At 40.8% G+C, this 27,971-nt stretch overlaps 2 long non-coding RNA genes across 3 annotated transcripts in view; one reads left to right on the forward strand and one right to left on the reverse strand.

Annotated features, from left to right (window-relative positions):
• Positions 1 to 12,267, reverse strand: part of LOC122174560 (uncharacterized) — a 33,349-nt gene extending 21,082 nt beyond the window's left edge. Inside the window, exons 1-3 of one of the 2 annotated variants that reach the window (XR_010596077.1) lie at positions 11,556 to 12,267; positions 9,903 to 10,276; positions 2,911 to 8,497 (exon numbers count right to left, since the gene is read on the reverse strand). This is a non-coding gene — a long non-coding RNA (uncharacterized LOC122174560). Of the gene's footprint in view, positions 1 to 2,910; positions 8,498 to 9,902; positions 10,277 to 11,555 lie in introns of those variants that run through there. The other variant, XR_010596071.1, reaches the window with a different exon arrangement.
• On the forward strand, positions 423 to 27,952 carry LOC103306234 (uncharacterized). The gene is made up of 3 exons (XR_006176589.2): positions 423 to 1,394; positions 2,726 to 2,917; positions 24,555 to 27,952. It is a non-coding gene; the product is annotated as an uncharacterized LOC103306234 (long non-coding RNA).
• Positions 27,953 to 27,971: the final 19 nt, after the last annotated feature.

The following is a 27,971-nucleotide window of genomic DNA, read 5'->3' on the forward strand; positions in this document are numbered from 1 at the left end:
CTCTTGCGTAGTCAAATTGTAAGACCAGGGGCCTTCTAGACCCATCATTAGTTCACTCTTTCTGGTATCCTGCCAATAACAGTCCCTCCAGAGAACATGACTTCAGTTCCACTGATCATGTTGCAGACATCACATCATTGAAACAAACTGATGACTTAAAAGAAGGAAGAAAAAACCCTTAGTGAATATTTAATTTCCAAGGGAGGAAGAATTTGTGGTTCAGGCATGTAACTGGGACTCTGGATACCTAAATTCTATTCCCAACTCTGCCTACGACTTCCTGTGAGACCTTACGCAAGTCACTGTGACAGTTTCCTATCAGAGAAAATGGGATTGTACTTCCCTACCTCACAGGGATGTTCAAGAATAAGTTCATTAAAGTTTGTGAGGTGCTCAGATCCTGCAGCTATGGTGACCATATAAACACCTAGATGGAAACGTAAAAGGAATATAATGACAAACTCTGAAACATAAGCCTTGACTTAGCTATTAGTATATATTTTTTAAATTTATCCTCCTTTTTTTAAATAAAGATATTGTTCAAATGTGTTCTAAGCAGAGGAACTCAAAATGATATGCACCAGTAGTTCAGGAATAAATAATTAATCTCCTTCTTACATCATTACATGGTATTCTGATGGGAAAGTCTTAGCAGGTTATCAAGCACCATGTAGGAGATATTTTTGTTCTGACTCTTTTGAATAACCCATCTTACTTCTTGCAATCTTTTCTGCTTGACACAGCCTGCTGTTCATCTTGCACCTCCAACAGTCTGCAGGTTAGTAAATCCTAATCTAAACAATTTAGCTGAGTTCCTGGCCAAAAAAACCACTCCTCCCTCTTTTCCCTTGAGGTGCAGAACTCTGATTCAGCTGTTTTCCTTTGACAGATTTAAAGTTATAAAAAATTTATTTTTGCTTTTAAACACAAATCCTTTGCAACAGATTGGACATGAAGGGATAACCTTCACAGCTAGGAGTAGCGTGTTTATCAGCAGAATTGCAAGGCAATATTCAGCTTGGGCAGGAAACCAAAAGTTTGATCTTGGTTGTATGGGTAAGCTTAAAACTTTTAAACCAAGGCAACTCCAGGAGAAGCTTGAAATATGCTCCAGTATAGAAACGTGTCAAGATTATCTGATAGTAATGATTCAGTACTTATGCATCATGTATTGAGCCACCTACCACCACAGGCCTCTCATTGTCCTCGTTGCTTCTGTTCTGTCTGCAACGATAAGATTAGATCATGGAGCTGTTGCCTAATGATGCAGTTTATATGATAGCTACATCCAGCTTCCAGTCTGCTAAACAGCTTGCAAGATCATGGAACTCTCACAACTTTGATTCTTCAAGCTTCTAAAACTGTGTGAACAGCAGGAATCCAACATCTATCTGGTATGTATTATACTACTTACTGCTTGCTACAGCAGTGTGCATGTTTAGGATATGACCTTTTTTTTTTTTTGCTACATGACTAAAGCTGGGCAAATGGTCCATAATAGTAATAATTGTGCAAACATTTGTTCCAATGAAAATGACACATTTTTCTTAAGTGCATTCATGGCACTTTTTATTTATGTCCAACTGACAATTGGATGAGATTTTCTATTTATTTATTATTATTTTTATTTGCAAAACTGTTCAGAAGACAAATGTCTAATGGACTGCAAATGTGTTTGCATAAAACTTCATGCTCAGAGCGCTCACACAGTTATTTTGAAAACTCTGACTACCCAGCTTCCTGTTTATAAACATTTTAAACATCCCATCAAGGAGTCATCCTGCTCCTTATGTAGCTCCCAAGGGAGTGCACTTTGTTCTACCAAAGCTTTAAATATATTACACAATCTAACCCAAAGCTGGGCAGGATTGAATAATGAACAAATCAATAAAACACAGTCTGTTTGTAGATAATTTGCCAACAGAAAAAAGGGTCAATAAATTATTTGCTGCAAATAGTTCCCCCATTACTATACATGCCATCATGTTGATTACTTAGATCATCTTATATAAAAGACATCCAGTGTGAAATGTGACTCAATGTAACATATTGTGAACGTATCATAGCTGTTACAGAAGAGCTGTTGGAGTAGGCGGAAGAAAGGCAATACATTGTCCTAAAATAATATACTCCTGCTTCTGTGGGTTCAGAAGGTTTTGTTTGATTAACTGAAAGGAAAGATAGTCTTGTGGTTAAGGCACAGGATTGGGTGTCAGTTCAGTATTTACAAGAACTCGCTGGAATTGACTGATTCTTTCATGTCATTATACACACAGTTAGGCCAACATCAGCAGTTCCAAGAATCTAAAAACTGTTTCAAATCAAGCTGCAGCTGAACTATGTGAAAGTGTGAATATACCCATTGTAACACCCTCTCACTCCCAGCTAAGGATCCACAAAGGCTCCTATCTCTGCTGAAGTACATCTCAGGTTCAGTAATCACTGCTAAACCAGCCGCCGTCTTCCAGAACCTCCTGGTTGACCCAGAGAAGTCCAGAGCATGAGTTTAATACACCAATGATGATGTGGAGAATCTGTCTATCTAGAGCTTATGAATTCTATTTGGTATTGGGGACTCACTGTGCATCTGGGTTAGACTACAAACTGCATTTTGATTGGAAGCCTGGTCTTTGCCATCTTTGCTGTCTTTTGCCTCTATATTAAAACCCACATGAGGATAAGAGGAAAAATTCTCTCACCTGGCTTATATATTCCATTTAAATAGAACTTATCTGGACAAAAAGATATCTACACCCTGAAGCCAACCAGCTTTTCAATCCTGAACTCTAGGGGGATGGTAACTAAGCAACAGATCACCTGGAAGAAGATTTTGATCATCTGAGGAAACTGAAGAGGGAGTCATCTGACAAAGGGAGCTGGAGGTTATAAAAAAAGGGTCTGTCACTACCCAAAAGAAGTGAGTAGACTCCATATTCTGGGGAGAAGCTATGTGTAGGATGGTAAGGGGAAAGAAGGCTCCTGGACTCTTAGGACTTTAGCCTAAACCCCAAAAAGCTCTCTAGGATGGTGAGGAACCTCAGGCAGGGAAACATCTATTTTGTGCCTCCTGAGTAAGTTAAACTGTAACCCTGAAGGCTCACACCTTCAGCTGGATTCTGGCAGAAGGTGTGTTTAAGCTATAGGGGGAGTCTGAGGAATGAGCATTGGTTCCAGGGCTGGGTAGGGGACCATGAGGTCACATATCTGAGGATTGTGTGTTAGAGGGTCTGTGCTCAAAGAGTGTAGGGACCCCAAAACTGGACAGTGCCTGGCCTCTGTTCATATGCTGGAGGTTTAAAACACCTGGGGATCCAGAGGCTTTCTCTTACTGTAATCTAGTGGGTTGCTGGCAAGGGGAGCTTGATTGGCTCTGTGACACATGGGTCCTAACACAGCAGTCTGGAGAGCATCCAAGAGTGTGTGTGACACAAGCAGCCTGGCAGAACCAGCATCAAGAGTGCCGCCCCTTCCATTGACATGTCTCCTATAGAGGCAATCAAAACTGGTGCTATGAAAGTGTGGAGGAAGGGTAGTATGGAGGGATGAAGGATGAAGGTGGGAAAGAGAATGCAGGATTAGCTGGGAAGCAGGTAGGAGCTCTCCCAAAGGGTCTGCATAATCACAAACAATTTATCCCACCTCAACCGCCAAACCTTATGGTTTGCTCATCACTAAAACTCTTGTGGTTTCTCTCAATCTCTGGTAATTGAAGCCTCCCAGCTATTACCTTTAAACTTACCTGGGCCTCCCTGCTAATGCTTCCTGTTGGGTTTTCTGTCTGTACTATCTGCTAATGGGGGTTGTGGATTCTGAGGTGACATGGTGCAGGTTTAAGGGTAGTGAATGGTGGGGGAGGAGATATGATACAGCTTCCTCTCGTTCTTTTATCGTCAAACTTTGAATTTGCACTCCAGCTTTTTTCTTGGCTGTTTTGATTTTGAAAACCAACTCTCTTCTCTCAGTTCTCCACCCAGCATACCCCCTATACAGTCACACTCTCTCTTTTTTATTTGTTTGCTACTGACATGACCTCCTTCGCTCATCCCTGATCTCAGTATGACAGGGAGCATTGTTGAACTCATGGTGAGATTCAGTTCACTACTCAGTGATGCAGTGAACTAGCTTTGAACTTTGCATCTTCCCTCTGGCCTCCTGACTGTGTGACTCACTATTTTTGGTGAGGGGAGGGAGGAAGTAGTTTGCATCATCAGAAACTACAAATGTGCTTTCTGCAACCAAAATGTATACAGTATAGATAGGCTTGGAAGGATTAGATTTTTATCGATAAATGTCAATTTCACTGTGCACAGATACTGACAAAAAGAGATCATTGAAAACAAAGGAAGGAAAAATGTTGCCTGAGAACTTTAGAATTTGACTTAAGGATATTTACTCTGTATATTTTGACATGTGACATTGACAATTTGTATTTTTACTGGTCATAAAGCTTTAACTTTTTGAATTTCAATATCTACTGTCATTAAATAATTGTCTTACCAGCCCCCCTAATTCCCCTCAACAGTGAAAATTTAAGTCAATAAATATAAAAGCTTAAAATAAACATCAATATTTGTTGAATTTTTTTAAATTAACCTCTGCTAAGCCTAAGTATAGACTGGATTTTAAAATGCTTTAACCAACCCATCAAACCATTTGAAAGGCAAAAGAGGATCTTTTGCTTTACACATGAAGTTGCTAACCCAGCTCCTGATAATGTGACCATTCTGAATGTTGGGACCATTGAGTACCATTGATGATGATCTGAAAATGTACTGTCTTTTATATTTAAGAAGGTGGGGGTTTGACTAATGGCCATATTCTGACCTCACACCCATTTACATCTAAAATAAAATGATCAATTAATTATTATTTATTTATAATAAGGTAGTGCCTAGAAGCACCCGTCATGACTGGGATTCCAGTATGCTAACCAATGTATAAATGCATAGTAAGATGGTACCTGCCCTGAAGATGTTCCAAACTAAGTAGACAAGGAGTCAAACACAATAATTATCTGTATTTTATGGAGGAGGAACAGAAGCACAAAGCGATTAACTGACTTACCCAAAGTCACACAGGAAGTCTGTGGCAGAACCAGACACGTAATTTGGAGCTTTCAGTCTACTGCCCTAATCACAATACCATCCTTCCTCACTGAAGTTAATGGCTGATTTCAAAGGAAGATTTTGCTATCTTGACTTATAGCTTGACTTTAGTAAGACTTTTGATACTGGAGTACTTGTGGCACCTTAGAGACTAAAAAATTTATTTGAGCATAAGCTTTCATGGGCTACAGCCCACGTCGTCGGATGCATAGAATGGAACATATAGTGAGGAGATATATATACATACAGAGAACATGAAAAAGCGGGAGTTGCCCTACCAATTCTAAGAGACTAATTAACTAAGATGAGCTATTATCAGCAGGCGAAAAAAAACTTTTGTAGTGATAATCAAGATAGCCCATTTAAGACAGTTTGACAAGAAGGTGTGAGGATACTTAACATGGGGAAATAGATTCAATGTGTGTAATGGCTCAGACATTCCCAGTCTCTATTTAAACCTAAGTCGATGGTATCTAGTTTGCATATTAAATCAAGTTCAGCGGTTTCTTGCTGGAATCTGTTTTTGAAGCTTTTCTGTTTCAAAATTGCCACCTTTAAGTCTGTTACTGAGTGATCAGAGAGGTTGAAATGTTCTCCTACTGGTTTTTGAATGTTATGATTCCTGATGTCAGATTTGTGTCCATTTATTCTTTTGCGTAGAGACTGTCCGGTTTGGCCAATGTACATGGCAGAGGGGCATTGCTGGCACACGATGGCATATATCACATTGGTAGATGTGCAGGTGAACGAACCCCTGATGGTGTGGCTGATGTGATTAGGTCCTATGATGGTGTCACTTGAATAGATATGTGGACAGAGTTGGCATCGGGCTTTGTTGCAAGGATAGGTTCCTGGGTTAGTGTTTTTGCTGTGTGGTGTGTAGTTGCTGGTGAGTATTGGCTTCAGGTTGGGGGGCTGTCTGTAAGTGAGGACAGGTCTGTTTCCCAAGATCTGTGAGAGTGAGGGATCATCTTTCAGGATAGATTGTAGATCTTAGATGATACTGCCTCTCATGATCTTCTCATAAACAAACTAGGGAAATACAACCTAGTGGAGTAGTAGATGGAGCTACTTTAAGGAGGATACATAACTGGTTGGAAAACCATTCCCAGGGAGTAATCATCAGTGGTTCACAGTCAAGCTGGAAGGGCATATCAAGTATGGTCCCACAGGGATTGGTCCTCGGTCTGGTTCTGTTCAATATCTTCAATATCTGAATTCTGGTAGGCTGAGTAAAACACCATAAATAATCAACTTTTATCTGCCACAGAAAAGTACTACAGGCAGCTGTGATTCAGACCCTTCTATCATTATAATACTGGAAACACATTGCTGCTATCACCTCTAAAAATTAATAAGGCTTCAGAGCTTGACATGAACATTGGAGAAAGTTGTTCTCATTGCCTGCGTGTCCTGATGGCAGCAGGTCTATGGATTAGTGTAATACATCAATTTCAAAAACATCTTCATGAGTTATTGTATATATGTTACATCCCAGGCTGCTTTGTCTCAAAATCCATATAAAGCTCAGGTGCATATAATAAGTAGTACATATGATGGGCAGGAAATTGTTGCATGCAGTTTTTGCTCTTGGTCACTTACCTTTTCTAGAGAATTTTATTTTTCCTTCACTGTTGTGGACAGAGCTCTCAGTGCGTGTTCAATTTAATTGAGCAAAAGCCCTGTAATATCAGACTTTCAGTAATATGTTTCCCTTTGTACCATTTTCTTTGTTTACACAGCCTTCTGCTTCAGCCGCTTTCTAACATATTGTAACATACAAGTTTAAATTCTGTCCGGAATTTAAACAGGTAATATAGCACCTTAAACTATTATAAATAGACAACTAGCAACCTTTGTTATAATTTTTAATCTAATTTCCATCAAGAGTTCTTGATAATTTAAGATGATTAATCCAAGAGAGGAGGGTAGGAAACTGTGAAACACTATGAGCAATGTCTTAAGAGCACGTGTAAGAAAGAGAACTGGTACCAGCTAAGTAGTGAGCTATAAGCACCCTTGTGGTAGAAGGCATGATGGCTGGCATGGGGAATTCCCATATCTCTGAAAGTTGCAGACACCACATACTGGCATGGGAGGGACTCCTCCTCTCCCCCCCAGAAGATCATGCTCTCTTGGATCCACTGTAGAACAGGCCTGTGTGTTAGCTGAAGCCCCCTGCTATTGTTCTTTCGAACGCTAGGGGCTAAAATGCTGGCCCCATTGAATTTAATGTCAGAATTCCCACTGACTTCATTGGGGTGAGGCTTTTACCATAAGTTTGGAATTCTGATACCCTACAGGGTAGGGAACTCACTCCGTTTACCAGCTTGCTACTAGTGCACCCACACTGCCAAAATAAGGACTTTGTTCCCTGGGTCGCTATGATACAGGAATTATCTCACCTGCGCACTTGACTCATTTTTACACAATCCCTGGTTATGAACATTTGTTGGCTAAAGAGAAGTGTTTTATGCATTAAAAACACTGGCCCAGCAACAATCTAGTCTATTGAAGTTCTCATACTGTGTCCATTAGTGTGATACCTTTGCACCTGAGATGGGACAAACATTTCATCGAGGCACTGAGCTTCACACAAAGCAGGGAGTAGATACTTCTTGTGATGAGACGCTAATTTATTGTTGCTTTGTTACTTGTATTACAGTAGCCCTAGAGACCTCTTTCAAATAGAAAGACAGTGCCTTACCCCAGATAGCGTACATTTGTGGTTTCTGTGACAATACGCAAGAAGTGTATGTCTTCCCTCCACTTCTTTTTGTATTCGGGGGTTCTGGAGTTGTGCTGTGACTCAACTCAAAATTCTCAGGTATGATGCAGGACTCAAAAGTGCTGGACTCCAAGGAGCCAGTGTTCTTTGCAGGCACATGTTGGACCTGGGAGGGGAACGGCCTCTGGACAAGTGCCACATGGCTAAGGCAGAGAGGAGTTGCTGCTGGTCCCTGTAGCTAGTATTGTCCATGGACGGAAGAACATGGCTGGGTTTTGGCTTACAGGATTTCATGTCTTGCTCATCTAGCAGGAGCATGTTTTGAAGGAGAGCATTATATAGTGTCCATGAGTAGCCTCTGCATCTCCTCCTCTTTTTCCATGCTCACCATGGCCATGATAATGTTTTCCTTGGCCATGGCAACACTTTCTTAGCCACTGCCACAATCTCCTTGGAGAGCTGCATTTCTTTTTCTCTCTGGGCCATCATGTACCGCCTCCACCTCAGTCAGTGTGATCTTCTGTGGGGACTCTGCCATGATTGCTACAAACATCCCCCACCAAGTCTTCCTTTTTTTGCCCCCTCAAGTTTGTCAAACTCAAGTTTGAGTCTCTCAGCAGTATATAGACCATTTTTGATGGTCAGGCTGTTGCAGGTACTATGTCTGTGGGAGTAGGGGGAGAAAAAACAGACAGGCCATGATAGCATTTTTTTAGTGTGTGTGACTTTTTCTCCTTCAGAATCTCCCCAGTCTTAGGGAAATCTCAGAAGTGGTAAGTGGCCTGCATGTGAGGAGGTGCTGGATGCATTGGGATTTCTGTCTGCTGTAGGTTTCAGAGTAGCAGCCGTGTTAGTCTGTATCCGCAAAAAGAAGAACAGGAGGACTTGTGGCACCTTAGAGACTAACAAATTATGCTCTAATAATTTAGAGAACAAGTCCTCCTGTTCTTCTGTCTGCTGTAGGTGCTACTTGCTGCTGAGCCTTAGTAGGTTGGGGATGGGGTTGGAGTTATGCTCCTGATTTGGTTCTGCAGTTTTGCCTGTTTGCTGGAGGCACTTCTTCAGTGTAAGAGAGGTTAAAGGGAGCATCGGAGGCAAGTTGGCTAGTAATCCCCTTTGCAGCCTCTTTAGGCTGCCCTGCATATCGATGATGATAACTGAGACAGGTGACTCTGAGGCAGAGAATCATCTTTTTCAAAAAGGCAAAGGACAGACCAGCGAGATACTCCACAGTATCACAGGATGCCCTCCCCCCGCCCCAGGAATGCTGCAGGGGTAGAAAGCGCTTATGGATTATACCAGGGGAAACAGGTGTGTGTCTATTCCCTATATGTGAAAACAAAAATTGCTCAATTCCTGAGTCTTAAGTTCTGTTTTATCTTCCCTGCAGACATAAGGAAAGTGCATAGAAAAATAGAAATGGTGCTGCCATGATCCTATTTACTTGGTACTACACAACATTTTGATTTAAAAGAAAAAACCCTAGAACAATATAAAATTAATATGGCCACACATTAAATGAATTAAAAACTGGCTAATTGATGGGACTCAAAATGTAACTGTAAATTGGGAATTTATAAAGTGGGTGTGTTTCCAGTGGTGTCCGGCAGGGATTGGTTCTTGGCCTTACGCTATCTAACATCTTTATCAATGACGTGGAAGCAAATATAAAATTATCACTGAAAGTTTGTAGATGACAGACAAATTAGGGGAGTGGTAAATAATGTAGAGGACAGGTCACTGATTCAGAATGATCTGGATTGCTTTGTAAACTGGTTGCAGGCAAACAATAGTTTCCAGTGTGGGAAGCAGGTGGACCTTTAATAGTTAAGCACTGGAATAAAGTGCCTCGGGAGGTTGTGGAATGTCCATCATTATCTAACCTGCTCTTAAGAATCTCTAAACACCTGGATAGTCTACATAATACTTAGTCCTGCCATGAGTGCAGGGACTGGACTAGGAAACCTCTCCAGGTCTCTTCCAGTTCTAGGATTCAATGATTATGTATTTTAATATGGCTAAATGTAATTGTTATACATATAGGAACAAAGACTGTAGGCCATACTTACAGGATGGGGGATTCTATCTTGGGAAGCAGTGAGTCTGAAAAAGATTTCAGATTCATGGTGGATAATCAGCTGAACATGAGCTCCCAGTGTGATGCTGTGGCCAAAAGAGCTAGTGCAATCCTGTGATGCATAAACAAGGGAATCTCAAGCAGAAAGAGAGAGGTTATTCAACTTCTATATTTGGCACTGGTGCTACCGCTGCTAGAATACTGTGTCCAGTTTGGTGCCCATAATTTGAGAAGGATATTGATAAATTGGAGAGGGGTCAGAGAAGAGCCACGAGAATAAGAACATAAAAACGGCCACACTGGGTCAGAACAAAGGTCCATCTAGCCCAGTATCCTGTCTTCCCACCGTGGCCAATGTCAGGTGCCCTAGAGGGAATGAACAGAACAGGTAATCACCAACTGATCCATTCCTTGTCACCCATTCCCAGCTTCTGGCAAACAGAGGCTAGGGACACCATCCCTGCCAATGTAATAGCCACTGATAGACCCATCCTCCATGAACTTATCTAGTTCTTTTTTGAACCCTGCTATAGTTTTGGCCTTCACAACATCATCTGGCAAAGAGTTCCACAGGTTGACTGTGTGTTGTGTAAAGAAATACTTCCTTTAGTTTGTTTTAAACCTGAATGATTAAAGGATTAGAAAATCTTCTTTGTAGTGATAGACTCAAGGAACTCAATCTATTTCGCTTAACAAAGAAGATTAAGGGGTGACTTGATTACAGTCTATAAATTCTGACATATGGAACAAATATTTAATAATGAGCTCTTCAATCTAGCAGAGAAAGATGTTACACAATCCAATGGCAGGAAGTTTAAGCTATACAAATTAAACTGGAAATATGATGTAAAATTTTAACCGTGAGTGTAATTAACCATTGGAACAATTTCCCAAAGTTCATGGTGGATAACCCATTGCTGACAATATTAAACAAATATTGGATGTTTTCCTAAAAGACATGCTCTAGGAATTATTTTGGGGAAGTTCTGTGGCTGTGTTGTACAGGAGGTCAGGCTAGGTGATCACAATGGTCCCTTCTGGCCTTGGAATCTAGGAATAAAGCTATGATTGACAGCTAGATTACATAGGGGACGTCATCGGGGAACTGTTTGTTCCTTTTCCAGGCATGCAGTGTCCAAGTCTACCTCATGTAGACTATGAACACTCACCAAACTTTTCTCTGTAACCACTGTCTTAACAAACTGTTGAATTTTTCACAAATGAATCTGTTCATTATTCAAATGTGCGGGGGGTGGGGAGGGGGATATGTGCCATGCTATCAGGTACTATTTTGGTTTGTTGTGGGAGGGAGGGTTTGCCAGGCAGGATAGACAAAGGAAGGCAAAAGGGAGAATAGACAGATGGGCAAATGCCATCCATGCTGCTGTCCTGAAAACTGTCAATAGTTGTGGCTTTGCCATGAGACAGGCCCAGACAGAGCAGCTGCCATTTTGGAACCATGTATAGAGGGACTGAAAGGGCATCATGGGCCAATAGAGGAAGGCAAGGAGGTGGGGGATAGATACCCAGAAGGGCTCCTAGCTCACATCTATCTAAAATAGCTGTGGCCATGGGGCACCTGGAAGAAAAGGCAGAAAGGCAGTGTGGCATAATAATAATACTTAAGTTAAGGATGGGTACTTACATGCTGAAGTTCCTTCTGAGGGATCTGCTTCTTTGATCCCATGCTGAGTTCTTGGCTGGGACTTGGGCTTGGCCAATCTAGGGCAGGAATTGTGATCTGTGTAAGTAGGGCAGGACTGTGGCTGGCTTTGCAGCTGGCCAGCATCAGGGACTTGAATCCTACAAAGATCCTGGCTCTCATAGAAAAGCTCCTCACCAGCATCTGCCTGCTTATCCTCTGATGGGTGTTGCCAATCATCCTCAGTGGGGATGGGAGGGAGAGTGCGGCCAGCAGGGTGCACCCCATGTCTGGAAACAGTTGCTCTATAATTGTCTAGGAGCTTGTTCGGGTCATGATAAAAATGGACAGGTCACATATCCCTTGCTGGATTGCCTCCTTTTGCCCCTCAATTCAATATTTTTCCCCTAGATTTGCTTGTTACAGCACTGGCTGACATCCCAATGGACATCTGCTTTGAAATGTTCACAAAAAGGTCTTTATTCTGGTGGCTGGCCAAAAGAGCTTCCTGCACTAAATCTTCTCCCCAGATGGCAATGAGATCCAGGCTCTCAGCATGGCTCCAGGCAGCTGCATGAGGCTTTGTGTGGGGCTTCTGGAGTGCTATCGTGCTTGAATTGCAAGAATGCTGATATACTTGGATCCAGGAGCAACCGGGTACATTCTGGCTCTGTGCCAGCTTTCAAAGGACAGCTGGAGGGATAACATCCTGGGAACTTGACCCCAGAGCAGGGGAGGGAACACAGGTGAATGAACAGGTCACTGAGATTGACCTGCAAAGCCATTGTGGGGTAGCCATTAGAAGCATGGAAACCCAGCCAGAATATTGTATAAACATTATCAGAGGAATTTGCTAGTGTAGCAAGACTACTTACTTATAATTGAAAGTGCTGAGAAGCACTTTACAGTGTCACTCAAAAGGGGAGGAGAAGAAAGAGGTTTGAGTTCTTGAACTTACTTGATGTAGTCCTAAGCTTGTTTTGTATGTAGCATTAAAAATACAGTGTGGGTGGATGCTAGCTTTACAGTGCACAAACATCTTAAACTCCTGGAGAACAGTATAATGATTCACTTACTATACATACTACTGTACAATGAATGACATTATGTTCCAAATTTCGGGAGGGCAACCCAGGCACAGTAAATAATGAGACATTTTCTATCCTGTACATGTCAAGGCTGATTGTCTTGTTTTGTTTTTGTTTTTTTAACAAGGGGGAAAAAATCTTTTCAATGTTTTGAAATCAAGACCACATTGATGCATTTTCTTTGTAGCAATAACAAACAGGCTGTTCTCAACGATCTGAGGACACTTTTCTACTGTTTCAAAGTGAAAGTTGTTTGTTTATTTATACAATAAACAACATTTTTGAGGTTGATTGGGTAGGTTGAGGAAAGTGTAACATTTCTCCCAGTGGAGTAAAAGATGAGCAATTAGATTAAAAGACAAAATGTAAAGCCTTCGACAATTACAATCATCTAGTCTGAGACCATAGTCTCACTCCTTAGATGACAGTGAAGAAGAGTGAGGAACAACCTAGAGTTGTTTTTAGATTCACCATAGCATCTGAGTGCTGCCTTTGCTATTCTGTCAGATGTGCTATGGCATTTGGGCGAAGGGAGCATTGTCTGGATCCATATCAGTTTTAGGTTGGGCTTCAAAACCAAGTCGGGATTCCACAATACCAAAATTTTTCATTCTGTTCTCACAAGATTTCTGCCATGTTAGGTATTCTCATGATATTCCAGTCTATGTGCACTTTTGACTATTGTGAAGCCAGGTAACTGTCGGGTTGCAGTTTTGGATCTGATGTTCACTGTAGGTGTGGGTTTGGTTCTATGGATTCCAGTCAGTCTTTTCTGAAATATTAGAATTCAGACTCAGGGTTCTGATTGTGATTGTTCTCTTTTAAATCTTTTCCTCTTCAGCAGGCAGAGTTCTATAAAGTTCTTAAGTACTCTAGCTTTACAGAATAGCTTTGAAAAAACAAGGCCATGCATAAAAGAAAAACACATAATTAATAATTATTACTGCCTGTTGTTGCAGTATATAGTAGTAGGAGGGATATATTACCGACCACCTGACCAGGATGGTGATAGTGACTGTGAAATGCTCAGGGGGATTAGAGAGGCTATAAAAATAAAAAAACTCAATAATAATAATAATAATAATTAATAATAATAATAATGGGGGATTTCAACTATCCCCGTATTGACTGGGTACATGTAACCTCAGGACGGGGTGCAGAGATAAAGTTTCTTGACATCTTGACTTAGTCCTAAGTGGAGCACAGGATCTGGTCCAAGAGATGAATATAGCTGAACTGCTTGTTAATAGTGACCATAACATATTAAAATTTAACATACCTGTGGGGAGGACAACTTCTCAGCTTGGAAAAGAGATGATTAAAGGGGGGATATGTTAGAGGTCTATAAAATCATGACTGGTGTGAAGAAAGTAAATAAAGGAAGTGTTATTTACTCCTCATAACACAAGAACTAGGGGTCACCAAATGAAATTAATAGGCAGCAGGTTTAAAACAAACAAAAGGAAGTATTTCTTCACACAACACAACAGTTGTGCTTGTCTGATATCCCTACCCCAAAACTCCCTTCATCCCCCAACATAATTATTAATTGCAACTGACTTAGGACTGATGTATAGGTCTAGGCAAAAACTGCAAAAGGAAAGGGGTTGGGATGAATAACCTCTGAGTTGGCAGGCCAATCAGATCCTAAGCATCTCAGGATTTATTGCATTGGCGTTTTCCTAATTTACCTAGGAAACCAAAACAATTACTGGTGGAACAAAATTAATTTAGAAAAGGTGGATTCTTATACCACACATTTCTAAACCACTAGGCTGAAATGTTATAATATTTTCAATGTCGGCATCCAAAAGTTAGCCAGTGAATTAGTGAAGATTAATATATGTTAAGACCAGAAGACACCACTGAATCATCTAGACTGACCTCCAGTTTAACAAAAGTCATAGAATTTCACCATATACCTCTGTATTGAGCACGATAATTTGTGTTTCACCAAAGTATATCTTCTAGAAAGGCATCTGTCTTGACTTGAGGATTTCAAGAAATGTAGAATATAGCATTTCCCTTTGTAGTTGGGAATGGTTGGAGCAACAAGTTCTTAAAATAATAGTTCTTGGAAAGTGTCAATGTTCATAGTATGGAGGCCAAAACTTTTGGGCTTTGTACTGCTCCCTCATCAGATCTCATGTTTGTCCTAACTGAATAGCTTCCTCCCCCAATAGCACGTTCTGTAGTTAGCTAACAGACCAAGGGCATCTAATCCCTCCTCCTAGTGTAACAATAAGCTAATGATAGTTTCTTAAAGTTGTGTTTTTTATGTAAAGCTATTTTAAACTGAAATAGCTAACTTCCACGATTAAAAAATCAGATCTTAAGAGCAATTGTTCCATAAAGAAAACGTGAGATTTTATCCTGATATTTGTCACTAAACCAGATGTTTATCCAAGAAGTCAAATCTGTTTGTCTCCTCTCTGACAAGAATGCAGCTGTTTAAGTAGTTTCCAAAGCAGTATCTGTATCAGTGGCAGACATCTGTGCTAGGAAAGCAATGTGCAGACAATAGTCTGTTTACAGAAGATAATCATTTCCACCCCCAATACTATGCAGACATTTCAAGAAAGAAACTGCTACAGCATTAAATCAGGGCCGCCCAGAGGATTCAGGGGGCCTGGGGTCTTCGGCGGCGGGTCCCAGGGCGGAAGGACCCCCCGCCTCCGAATTGCCATCAAAGACCCGGAGCGGAAGAAGCTCCGGGGGCCCGGGCCCCGCAAGAGTTTTCCGGGGCCCCCGGAGCAAGTAAAGGACCCATTCCAGGAGCCCCGAAAAACTCTCAGGGGGGCCCCTGTGGGGCCCGGGGCCTGGGGCAAATTGCCCCACTTGCCCCGCCCCCGGGCGGCCCTGCATTAAATTAGGTTTGGGTGATGTGCACCCATCAGTCTTGGTCAACAATAGGTAGGAAAAGCACCAATGTGATCGTTTCTTTTATGTAACAATTTTTTTTTTAAATGTCAGCTTGAGAGTTCCCCCCCCTAAACTTGGAAATAAACAGATTGTTTTAAAAATAGAAAGAGCAGAAAAATAGCATTTAATAGAAAGAGCCTAGTTTTTATGATAGCACTGTGGGTAGCTCCTCGAAAGAACTTGTGAGCTGTAGATGACTCAATAGTAGGCAGCATTTGTCTAAGCAGAGCACACTAGAGGACTGGGACCATTTAGGGTCAGATTTCATATTTAGGTGCCTAAAGAATGCAGATAGGCATCTAGTAAAATCCCACTAGATGCCTATCTGCATTCTTTAGGCACTTAAATACATCTAGAAATCTGGCCTCAGTCCCTACAAAATTAATGCCCCAGCAGGACACTAGTACAGCTTTTCCAGGAAGGACCATCTTTTGGTTACGACGGAAAGTCAAGACTTTGGCCACTTACGCTCATGAAGGGTTCCATAGCACCTTTTGAAAGTCTGAAGCTAGGACCCAGGAGTTAATTTTAACTTGATGTGGATAACTTTTAGAGTTGGTAGAAATTTCAAACTAAGATTTTCAAAGCTAAATATGGCCCTTTATTTAAAACACCTGTGGAAAAAATAATTTAATGGAAAAACCCAAATACACCATTTGGGGCCAAAAAATGGGAAGGGGGAGGATGAGAAAAATAATCATTTCTTTCTAATCGTCTCATGAAAAATACTTAAGTTTTTGACCACCTCTATTAATTAGTTTGCTTAGCAATATTCCTGCTACATTTTCGCCTGAATGTAGTATGGTTCTTCCATTCCTGACTTAAGTTGCTGTGAGCTTTTCACACTGTTATATTCCATCTCTGAAGTAGCTGGATTTCACTGTCAAGTGAGTCCTGATCATGGAAAAATTGTAAAATACTTTGAGAATCTGTGGGATGAAACACACTCTCTATAATTATGCTAATATCAAGTTAATTCTGAATTTATCTTTTTTAACAGTTGAGGGATTGACATTCAGTGCTGGTGATATAGTACATTTATTATTCACTTATGAAAAAATGAAGTTACTTTATCAGCTAATGGAACACTTACAAATACATAAAGCTGTGTCATCTCATGTTCTTTCTCTTTTTTTTTTCCTTCATAGGAAAGTCAGACCCAAACTTGGGGGTACTGTAGGTTTTCATCTCCTGTTTAGAAATCAATGCACATTACTGTCTTATACATAGACAAGAACTAATGTAAAAACCTCCTAGTTCTGTACAATCTTAGAAAAGTTGCAGCTTAATATCAATGAGTTTACTGTGTATGCCACAGTGGAATAAATCTAATGTTACCACTGTGCATGCTTTATCAGTACATTTACAAACCACTCTTACCAGATGTCTTGCTTTGTTTGAGCTATTAATGCCCAACTGATGGCCCTCATCCCTTCATAGACATAGGTGAATAGCTGGACCTCGGCAAAGCCCTACTGAAATCAGTGGGTTGCCACACAGGTGCAGCTATCCCCTTGACTTCATGTATTCAATTGCAGGATTCGGGTATATATTAGCAGCTGCTTTCTAGCCAGAAAATTCATTCTCAAATGTGTTACTGATGTGTGTCACATGCACATTTTGCGATAATAGTCACAATTTCCAGTGGACACATTTCTAGAGGGAAAGGAAAAATTCTGCAAAACTCAAGCGCCAAATACATCCATTACTAATTGTCTCCTGTAAAAGTTCTCACTTCACCTTATCAGTATGAAACCACTGAGTATATTCATAATTTTAAAGGTGTGCATAATTGTGACTTTAGGCATCCCTGTATTCACAGCCTACATACTCCTGAAATATGTAGTACAACTGTACAAAATATGCCATGTGAGGTATCTTATGAGGGCTAATATCATACTGGTTATTAATATCATGGGAAAATTCATATATTAACATCACATGTGAAGTTATGAATTCCCTCTGTATGACGTTTATAGAACATGTTTAAGACCAGACAGGCTAGCCTACGTAAAGGTGATTAAAAAGCGCTATCCTAGACAAAGGAAATGGGTTTACCTCAATTTACATATTAGCAGTAAACAAAGCTATGGCGCTAAACCAGAGGGGGGCGTATCCTGAATGCGAGAGACAGAGAGTTAACATGGCTCCTGCAGCAGAGAGGGGCACAAGAGGCTGTAGCCACAGGCGTTCTTCCTGACTTGTAAGACAGACGATCCCTTTGGGAATATAAGGCACACAGAGCGCCTCCATATTTATCCTTTACCTTAGGAGACAAAGGATCCAAGTGATTTGATCTCTGTGATGGGTCCTGGCCAGGCCAATCAGTAAATGCTGGAAAGGAGACTTTGGGTGAGAGAAACCATCTTGAACAAAGACTGTATCTTCCTAGATTGTTTTAAACTTTTAGATGCATGGTTTTTTTCACTTTTTTATTTTATTTATTTATTTATTTGCTTGTAACCATTTCTACCTTGATATTTTTTACTTGGTATTGCTTAATCCATGCTCTTTTGTTAATAAACTCATTTTACTTTTACTACAAACCAATTTAGTGCTGTGTTTGAAGGGAAAGCTGTTTTTCCCCAGTTAAATTAATAAGCTGTGATGTACTGATTCTTTAACAGAGCAGTGAACTTAATATCTTCTAAAAAAAACAGGAGTACTTGTGGCACCTTAGAGACTAACAAATTTATTAGAGCATAAGCTTTCGTGGACTACAGCCCACTTCTTCGGATGCATATAGAGTGGAATATATATTGAGGAGATATATATACACACACATACAGAGAGCATGAACAGATGGGAGTTGTCTTACCAACTCTGAGAGGCCAATTAAGTAAGAGAAAAAACTTTTGAAGTGATAATCAAGATAGCCCAGTACAGACTGTTTGATAAGAAGTGTGAGAATACTTACAAGGGGAGATAGATTCAATGTTTGTAATGGCTCAGCCACTCCCAGTCCTTATTCAATCCTGAGTTGATTGTATCTAGTTCTGTGACTGCTCAGTGGTAGGGCATGTGCAGTGCAGAGAAACATCTCTGAGGAACTTGTGGGATGGAGTTTGGTGAGGTTTGGGCTGTGAGAGCTTTGAGGAGTTTGCAGGTTAGGATGACAGGGAGCTCACAGTCTAATCTGCAGCAAAACACTCTCTTGCTGAGGTAACACAGTGGCTCACAGCTCTAGGGATCCCCTGCAGTGTGTTACAATAATATAGCCTGCTAGCTGAAATAAGTATATATAACCCAAACTCATCTGAAGAGCTTTCTGTATTGCTGAGCTAGGTATGCCATTGTGTTTTCCTTACCTTATGTAAATCACATCACTACTTGGAAACAGCATTTAGGAGTGTTTCCTATAGAACATTTCAGAGGCTAAAGCTAAGGTGAAATGTGGTGGATTTCATTACCTTTTCATTATCTTTATTAAAAAAATAGTGCTGTAGCAAACGATCCTAGAGGGTCTGCTTGTTTATGTTACATCTTTGTATTTATCATGGGAACAATCAGCATTCCCTATTCCACATCCAGTTACTACTTTTCTCTATTAAAGAAACATCCTAACTAACTTTGTCTTTCTAATCCCAACTAGAGTTTGCTTAGACTGAAAAAAAAAATATTTTCTTCATCCTCAAAAGGTCTTTCTTTTTCATAGTTAAAGAGTAATGGAGCTTGTGAGACCTCTTGGATTTTATGTAGGCTTAGTGACTGTCATAGTTTACACATCGCTTTTAAAAATCTAGATGGTCCTAAAAGTGACACTTTGACACCCGTAGAAGATGGATCTTACTGTGCACAATTTAATATTATTAGAAAGGGAAATGTCAATTTTAACTATAGATACTCTGCCTCAAGAGCAGTAGTTCTAACATTGACACCATTAAGTCATCTAGAACGAAATCTTGATCTCCCCCTGCCAAAATATTACACTTCCATTTCAAGACAAAATTTATCATTCTGCCAGCTATCATGAGGGGTTACATTCACACAATCAACAGATCGCTGCCACAAATTTAGAAATAGCCCAATGCATTAGAGGAAGCAAGGACCTGAGTCAGAAATTATTTTTGTCGAACTCCAAGCTTAATCCAGGTTAGCTCAGAAAGTACATAAAAAACACACTCTATATAGGACACTGAATTCTGATATTCTTCTTATGCAATCACAGCATGTATAGGAAACTGGAGTTGCAGATAGCTTTCTTGTACATGGGCTAAAAATCTTTCTATCTAAGGTACTCATCTGGCCCCCTGTCACCATAGTATCGGAGCACCGCACAATCTTTATCCTCACAATAACCCTGTGAGGCAGGGAAGTGCAATTACCTGCCTCTCTGAATCTTGCTGTAGCTTTTTTCAGGGACTCAGGAATGGGTGGGTTTCTGTGCCCATATGAGACCCAAGTCTTAAATTCCATGTCTTCATTCAACCAAAACTCACACTGAGTAAGGACTTCAGGACTGGGCCCCAGGATAGTACTGGGATGTGGAAAATACACCCACACGTTTCTGAGACCTCTCAGTGTAGGCAGGGTCTACTGAATTCTTCCCTGACAGCTAGCTGGGTGGGGGAGAGATTTCAAGAGCAAACTGTTTTTAAATGAACACACCTACTCTGCTTAGATATTCAGCAGATAGAGTGGTGTGCTGCTCAAAGTGATCAGCTTTGGCTGGTGTTTGATTACAAATCACCTCAGTACTGAATGCAGTATTAGTGAAATGCTGTTACCAATATTGGCATTATTGTGAATAAAGGGGAGCAGAACTGTGCTTAACCTGTCCCAAATGAAGGGGTCACCCTCAGCTGAAAGGACCTCATTAAGCCAGGGACTCGAATGCCAGAGGCCTGTGAACAGTAAGAGGGGTGAGCATAGATATCCCATCCCAGCCAAGAGGTTGTGAACCCTCCCCAAGGGTCCTCCCTAGACTGGTTTAACTTGTTCCTCCACACTGTTCAAAGAAAGAGCTAAATAGGCTTCATTAGGAACTTCTTTTGTTATTTTAAATGCTCAGTCACTGAGAACTAAAATCACTTGAGATGGGGCAGTGTTTCTGCCCAGCCTGTAAAGAGCTGAAAATCACTAAGAGACTGATGTTCAGAGGTAATAGCAGAGGGGCAAGTGGCAGCAGAGGGTGACTGACAGTTGGCTGGTGAACAAGCGGCCAGCAGGGCAGTTGGCAGAAAGGGGCGGTGGGCGAGTGCCCAAGCAGCAGAGTGCATAAGGTGCCTCCTTACCTCCACCCAGGATGGGAGGTGAACTCTGCAGATGCACCTCTGAACTCTGGGTCTGCACTGACCAAGGACAGCAAGTGTGAGTGGGGAGCAGAGAAGGGATGAGCATGTTAAAAGGATTTTGGGGTTGCTGGACTTAAGAACCTGAGGGGAAAAGGAAACTGCCCAACTTACTTGGGGGTGGGTCTTTTGCTCATAGTTTATGTTTATGAACCCCGTTTGAGGTGTTTTTCCAAATTAACGCTGAATTAATTTCCTCCTTTTACTAAAAAGGTTCTTTTCCACACTCAGACTCTGTGCTTGCAAGTGGGGAAAGTGTTGCCTCTCAGAGGTGCCCAGGAGTGGTGTGTAATTTTCCCAGGTTACTGGGTGGGGGCTCAAGAGGATGTTGTATCGATGGAAAGGAACCCCTAGATATTGAACCCGGTCCTGGTTGCTGCTGGCTCCACCTGGCAGGAGGGTTACATCAGCTCTTGCTGAACCCAGCACTTTGGTGCTCCCACAGCATCTTTGCAAAAGAAGCAAAGCTTACTGGCACTGCTTCATCCTCCGACTTATGATAGTTACTTTATGCTACAGAATGTCTGGCTCTAACTCTTTGGATGACAAAAGGAGCTTGTTCACTTATTTTTAAATGACTTACATGAATATAAGATCCTTATTAATGTTCATCCATTGTTTCTCCAATTCACCACCCAAAGTCCACTTCCTATGTTTGTGCCATAATATCCACAGCAACTAATTGTGATATCACACACATAGGTTGTGACTTCAGATGGGAAATAATCCTGAGGAACAGATTAACTCCTCAGAAACAACAATCCAGTTGTCATTCATGTGGATTGGGGGGAGGGGGAGGGAAGCAAAAGAGAAAAATCACTACAGAAAATGTTTAATGGAATTTTTCTTAGGTAGAGTGTTCATCAAATTTACCGTAAGGCATCAGTGGGTCTGTAGGTCTCAGCCCAATATGCTAATGGGTATTTACTCAAATGACACAATGTGGCCTGTTTTATTTCTGTTTCAGAAAGGCAAATGACAGGACCGCATCTGTGTTCAAATCAGAGCTAGGGCTGATTGACAGAGCTTTGAGGATGATCCCTATTTTTAGCTCAGGCTAAGGATAGTCTCGCTTTCATGAGCACTGAATTCTCTCTCAATTGACCAAATGCCCGTCACACTAGAAAGTCACCTGTTGTTGGCAGGGGTTTTTCAGTAACACTTTTTCCCCTGATCTCCCTTCAGTGGTGTGGAAAACAGCTTGGCTGCTATTTTTGATTATTTAACACATATATTGTAATCGCCACTTGAGGTCAACCACATCAGGGACCCATTGTGTGAGTTTCGGTACAAACTTAGGAAATGACAGAGTTGGGGGGGAGGGGGATTCATCACTATTACAGAAAGCATCATAGAGGCAACAGCCCAATCAATGGAGCCTAAATGCTTTTGTGAATCTGGGCTAATGTTCCACCACATGCGTGCTATTCCTCCTTTAACAGCATTGAAGACAGTTCTGTCCCATCTGCATTACCAGTCATAATGCATTCAGCAATCAACACCAATTGAGGAAGGTTCAGGAGGAATCTATTGCTAAGAATTGGCAAGTAATGGGTCATCATACAAGTGAGAGAATTTAATGGTTATGAACATGAGCATATGGCTGACTACAGACGGCAGTGAGCTCTGCTCACTGCAGAGCTTGGCAATTCACTTTAGTTAGGATTTGAATACCTGTTACTTCTACTGCCTAAAACCTCAATTTCCACAATGAGAAAAACCCATTTTCTAACCAGCTCTAGTCTGGTTTTTGTAATATGAAAAAAATATCCACTAGGGACAAAAATGAGACCAAACTCATTTTCATATCCCCCCCCCCCCCCCACTCCAGCTTTCTAACTTTATTGAAACTGTTCAACCATCCTCAGCCCCAGTGTCTGTCAATATCAGATATAAATGAAGAATGCAAGGCTATCAGAGTGGAAATCACTGGAAAACTGGGCAAGGGATGTTCTCTAAATTCATAGTCTACCAAATAAATAAATCTTGCTGTGGGGGAGTTCAAAGTTTAGAAAGAGGTTATGAATTTTTATGTGTGAGAGATAGTACTGGGTACTGGGCCCTGCAGCAAGCAGTCAGTGACTCTGCCATGGGTCTTTGTCATGGAGGTTTGTCTTTGCGACACTGAAAATAAAGAACATTGTTTAAAAAGAGTTGGTTGGCTGCCTGTGAGCATCTGCTCTGCAGAAAGCTGGGAAAACACTTCACTACTTCTGAAGATTACCACTCTTGGTCAAAATGAAGGACAAAAGTCTAGCTTGTTCTCTTTCCTTGTAGGGCTACACTTCTTTCTTTTCTATTATTAGGCCCCGGGTGTAGTTGAAAACCTGACCAACACTTGAAAGGCAAATAAACTAATTTTGTCGTCTTTTGTCAAGATGGTATCGGTGTAATTACTTTATTCTGCCATTCAAATAACTGTTCAGCTGACCTTTGTTAGATACTGCACATTCCTTCTACAATACCTATAAAAAGACATCTGAAATCACAGTGGACTCACTGTAGTATCCTGTTCTGTTTTTTTAAAAGTATGAGAACTGGCAAAAAAGAAAGCGATGGTGGGCTGGGGCAGTTACGTGTAATTGGTTACGATTTATGGCTTAGCTCATTCATGAACAATGGCAGATTGTCCGGTGTTGAGGTGTACTGATTTATAGCTGATGTAAGTTGTGGTACAGTAGGTTACTGTATAGGCCATTAGCAAAACAACTAACAACATGGTTGGGACAGGATCACAGGATGTCAACAAGGACAGAAATCCACTGGTGAGTTTTTATAATGCTACAACTATCTCGGAGAGGCATGTGAGAACATCATTCAGGACGAATCTTTGATATGTTTTGGAAACAATAACTTCATTAATGAAAATCTTCAAATCGTGTCATTATTATTTGTAACCGTTAGATATGTAAAAATGGAATGGCTACATCACCTGAGTATGACAATGAAATAACATCTCTTATGTTGAAACAAATCTATTTACTCCAAAAAGTAGCCAACAAAAATGATGCTTATAGAAAACAGAGCTGGGAGACTATTGAGATACATTAGTGACTAATAAACAGAATGAACTTCAATTTGTGATTAAACAGAACTCACTGTGGGAGAAGCAGCCACGGTAACTAGGTAATCAAACCAGAAAACATAAACAGTGACATGACCCAGGTGACCAATTGTCAATATTTAATACTCAAAGATATAGGCAAAAACAGTCAATTGCTAACAGCAATCATATTTTTCAAAAGTCTGTTTCCAGACAGTTCTAGAGAACTAGTGTCACTGAATAAATTGTTCTTTAAAAGTTATTCACCTGCCTCTATTAAAGATGGGCAGTGCCTAGAATCACACGTGCATGTCTGAAACAGTTACCTGGGCTTTCTTCTAGATATGGTCCCAGTCACCATGTTGGCCCTGGATCTGAACTTCGGCAAAGTTCAGGGGTGATCAGATTCAGCCTTTTGGCTCAGCCTACCATGGAGATATACATAGCAGCCTTGAAGTTCAGATCTAAGAAAATATAATTTGTCCAATCACCCCTATCCCTGTATGGAATTAGCAAAGGCTAAAAGTTAAAGTATCCTGTGTACAAGTGCTAATACAGTTATAAACCATTCATGACATTTTTTCCTCTTCCTTTCCCTACATCTCTCAAGCCTTATCTTGTCTATAGGCTGACTCCAATTTGTTGACTCTATTTACAGCTAAACTGCGGCCAGTACTGGTGCAACTAAACTGACAACAAAGGGGTGCTGAAGAAGTTCTCGCCTAAGATGGACAAGGTCTCACTTTCACACGAGCAGACACACTATTCTGGTTATTCCATTTTATCTTATGTCCCAACAAATTAGTTAAATCAATCACATCATGAGTTTGTGGGATGAAGAGAGAGAACTGACTGGAGCAATTCACAGAGGAGAATCAGCCAACCGTGTCTAACTATTTCAGGACTTGGAAATGAAGTTCAGATGAAAAGACTTTGGTTCCAGCTGTTGTCCCTCTGTGGACCATTTCAAATCCCAGAAGAAAACAGCTTTACGAAAATTCATCTTATGGGAGAAGTTGGAGAGAGAGAAATACAATATTTTGTATAATAAATTATGAATGGTGTGGAGAGAACATAACATAAAACCCAGGGGTCACCCAATGATATTCATAGATAGCAGATTTAAAACAAATGAAAGGAAGTACTACTTCACACAATGCACAGTCAACCTGTGAATCGGGACTTTGTGAAGGCCAAAAGTATAACTGGGTTAAAAAAGAATTAGAGAAGTCCATGGAGGATAGTTCCATCAATGGCTTTTAGCCAAGATGGTCAGGAATGCAACCTCATGCTCTGGGTGTCCCTAAGCCTCTGACTTCCAGATGCTGGGACTGGGCAACAAAGGATGGATCACTTGATGGTTGCCCAGTTCTGTTCATTCCCTTTGAAGCAGGGATACCTAACCTACGGCCCTCAGACCATACACCCACCAGTGCATTTCATAAGGCCCTATGTCTGCTTCAACACAATAAACTAACAGCCCATTCATTTGCATTTTGTCATCATGTTTACATCATTTTAGTTTACACTGTGTAAATAGACAATATTGTACATAGTTTGTTTCTATCTAAATATATACAAAACAAGCTGAACTTAAAATATAAATCAATAGAGGTGACTTTAAATCTTATTAAAATATGTAGAATCTGTTTGTCCCACACAAGGTTGTGCTTAGGTATGTGTGGCCCTCCTGTGTAATAAAGTTAAGCACCACTGCTTTGAAGCATCTGGCACTGGCCACTGTCAGAAGACAGAATACTGGGTTAGATGGACCATTGGTCTGACCCAGTATGGCCGTTCTTATGTCCTGCTACTGTGCATCTGAAATTCTTTTTCAAACGCTGCCTATTGTTCTCTATTTTTCATCACATGATGCACATTAATTACCAGTAAATGGAATGGATGGTTACTGTATTTCAGCATTCCACCAGCGCACTATTTTCATTTGGATAACTTATTTTCTGGGGTATTAAGATAAGCACATAATTAATAAAGCTGCCCAGAATGGGCTGAGTTGAATTCAGATGATGGAAAGCATTGTCATTTCTGTCAAGTACGAAGCATTCAAGCTTTGAAAGATGAAAGACAGCCTGAAAAATCCATGTTTGAGCTCAAATCTAGGGGTTGGAGCTCCGATGTTCTCCAGAAAACTACTCCCCAACACTTTGTAGATGAGTCTAGGTGCAAAGAGAAATTAGGGGGAAAACAAGGCTTATGCCTCTACCTGGTTTCAGAACAATGAAAGATTAAGAACTTTCCGAACACATTTTTGAATTAAAAAACTAGTACTATTATAAGGCAAAAAACTGCAGAGATGTGACTTAGCTTTTTATTTAAAAAAATCTAAACTGCTTCCACATATCTATTTATACTTTTGTTGTTACTGTAGCTCAGAGGCCTTTACCACTAGTGCTTAATGCTGAGCAAACACATAAGAGTCCCAAAGAGTTTACAGTCTAAATACAAAAGATGAAAGGAAATATTCTCCTCCTTATAAAGGGAGAAACTGAGGCACATATTCAAAGACTTGCCCAAAGTCATATAGAAATTCTGTGGCATACTCAGGATCTGAACCCACCTAAATCCCATTAAGTGCCTTCATTATCCTTCCTTCCTCTCATTTAGTAAGAAATACAATAACATATTTAATTAGGTAAAATAAAAATGTGACCTGACTGATTGTCTCTTTTAATTTGAAATGGTATATTTTAAAATGAAAAGAATTTGGAAACTTTCATTCCTTCTTGCTAGACACATCACCTCCCCTCTTTGGAACTAGCTCTCATTTATGGCCTATGAATCCTGAATTTGAAGTTTGCATCATATTGCAAAGCCTTTCCTGTTCACGCAGGGCAAACATTAGTTTGTTTCTGGTTCACTGGCAAGTGCCTTTTAATATAGGGTGGGACAGTTTGTGGGCTCTGTATACTTTAATACAGTGGTCCCCAACCTTTTCCATGGGGCGGGTGCCGGACGACTAGCCGCTGAGGACCATGGCCGCTGGAGAAGCAGCTGCCGAAATGCCACCGTGAAGCAGCATTTCGGCGGTAGCACTTCTTGACGTTGCCGCTTCTTGGCGGCATTTTGGCCACTGCTTGTCTGGCAGCCAGAAGGCGGGTGCACATGGATGCCCTGGCAGGCACCCTGGCACCCGCAGGCACCGCATTGGGGACCCCTGCTTTAATAAATATGATCTATTGACTACAACAGTAAGTTGCCATTGGATAAGACAGTAAGTAAAGGTACAATGTATTAAATAAATAATGACAATCTGAATCAGTTCTCCTTCTGAACAACGTAGCACTGAGTCTAACTCACACTGGGTGAAATTTAGGCTGCATAAGGCCTATTCACCTGTTAAATTCCACCTACCCAGAGGGCTTCACATGGCCTTAAGTAGGGTGTAGGCTTTGCCCAGGTCCTCTGAACAGATGTAAACTTCAGCCACTGCTGCAAGTAAATTCTGTGGATTTTTTTAAAACTTATGTCACTCCATTTAAAATGGTACTGACAAGAAAGTAAAAAAGTGGAGAGAAGTGCCTAAATCTCATTGGCTTTAAAGGGGACTTAAGCACCTAATTCATTTAGGTGCTTGCTTAATCCTGTATAATAATGTGCTTTTTTTTCAGGTGCTTACAATTTTATAACTGAAATTATTCTCCATAAGGAACGAGAGAGATCAATAGAAACTACTGTTATGAGCCTGAGTCCATTCTGGCCTTATCAAGACTGTTCTCCTGGATAACACAGGCAAAAGAATGTCACACAGTAATTCCTGAATCAAGATGACATCTGGTAATTGAACCAAAGAATAGTTTTTAGACAGACATCCAATTAGATCCATTACCAGCACTGCTTCTTCCTGTCATTCCCTGGAGCCATTTTAAAAAATAAAGCAAATGTAGTTTAAAATTTTTTAAGCATTTTCTGTTACCCTTTGCACTTGGACCTTTTGGTGGAAAAGGACGGGCCTGTTTGTTGAGAAGACCACAGGTGTTCACACTCAAAATGTAAAAAAGAGTTTGTAAAAAGCAACAGAGGGTCCTGTGGCACCTTTAAGACTAACAGAAGCTTA

Source organism: Chrysemys picta, chromosome 1 (genome assembly GCF_011386835.1).
Source record: "Chrysemys picta bellii isolate R12L10 chromosome 1, ASM1138683v2, whole genome shotgun sequence".
Taxonomy (NCBI): Eukaryota; Metazoa; Chordata; order Testudines; family Emydidae; genus Chrysemys; species Chrysemys picta.